Source organism: Elephantulus edwardii, unplaced genomic scaffold (assembly GCF_000299155.1).
Source record: "Elephantulus edwardii isolate Elephantulus edwardi_28Jun2011 unplaced genomic scaffold, EleEdw1.0 scaffold00038, whole genome shotgun sequence".
Classification (NCBI taxonomy): domain Eukaryota; kingdom Metazoa; phylum Chordata; class Mammalia; order Macroscelidea; family Macroscelididae; genus Elephantulus; species Elephantulus edwardii.
Window position 1 is genome coordinate 19733639 of NW_006399788.1, and position 1500 is coordinate 19735138.

Below are 1500 nucleotides of genomic sequence, written 5' to 3' on the forward strand. Positions count from 1 at the left end.
CTCTATGAGATGGATTGATTCAGTGACTGGGGTAATCGGGATGGGTGTGTCAGAGGCAGTGTGGTTGGTGCAGGATAGAGCAGGGTTTAGGGCTGTTGTGCATAGGGTTCCTATGAGTCGCAAACGACTTGATGGCACATAACAACAACAAAACAAAGAAAATGAGATAATATCATATTGCTCTGGTGATCTGGTCTCTAGGTTTGAATCTACAATATGCTTCTTGGGAGAAAGATTAGCAATCTCCTCCTGTATTATTGATGACCTCGGAGATTCAGTAGAAAGGGTCACTATGAGTTGGTTCTGACTTGACCACAATTATTGAAAATGGCTACTGAACAGGAGTAATATTTCATGTAGTTGTTGGCTCCTTGAATGTCTTTGCTGAAGTGTTTGTCCATGTATTTTTAATTATTTTTTCACTGTTGAGGTTGTAATATTTCATAAATTTTAAAAATCCTTTGTCACATATATCATTGATAATCCCCCCACAGGCTGTAGACTCTCTTTTTACTCTTTTGGATAAGCCTTTTATCATGCATAAATGTTATGATAGTAAGGGTTTATTGTTCAAAATGTCTTTCCTAGTCATTGATTTTAACTTTGCCATGTGGATAGGTGAGAATATGCAAATAGGAGGTGCTAGCCTATCCACAATGTGTTTAGCTAGTCCTGCCAGTAAATTAAGCAGATTCAGGAAAATATTTTGAGAATCTTACTGTAGCAAGAAGAAGCAGAGTATACAGTGTTCTTTGGGGCCAGGGATTCTTGCACCACTCAGACCTACAAGAGAACAGCAGTAACTAAAGCAGAGAACCAGAGATCTGACATGAGACAGAACTGATCTTGAGACTACTACTCCATGGAACTGGAGTTAAGAGTCTTTGTCCAAATTTGTTGGATGGCAAGAGATGGAGAGCCATAATTATCAGGACTAAGAGCTTTGTAACACTGACCTAAAGCCACGGCTGATATTTCTGTTAGCATATTTGGAAGATGTCCTGACTAAGTGATTTTATCTTGCTGTCAATCTGAACTATAGCCTTTTGACCTCCTTAATATAGTACTGTGTAGTTGGTGTGTGAGCTACTGCAATGGATTCTGGACCTAATAGAGGCATAAGATTGGTGCTGAGGTGATTAGAAAGAGGTGTAGGAGTGTGGAGGATATGTCTGACCTCATGGGAATTAGTTTTGTGTTGTGAATATTGTTGACAGGGACAGTACTCTTTGTGGAGTTGGTGGAAGTCAAATATGGCCATCTCCATTCTGCCTTTGCTCTTTTTACAAATGTTTTCTTTTTAGGCAGTCCCTGCCATCTAGTTTATCTTTTGTTGTATGTGAATTTTCAATTGTTGTTCTTGTTGTTGTTATGTGCTGTCGAGTCGCTTGCAACTCATAGCGACCCTATGTACAACACTCCTAAACTCTGCTCTGTCCTGTGCCAATTGCACCGTCTCCGATACACCCATCCTGATTAGCCCAGTCACTGAATCAATCC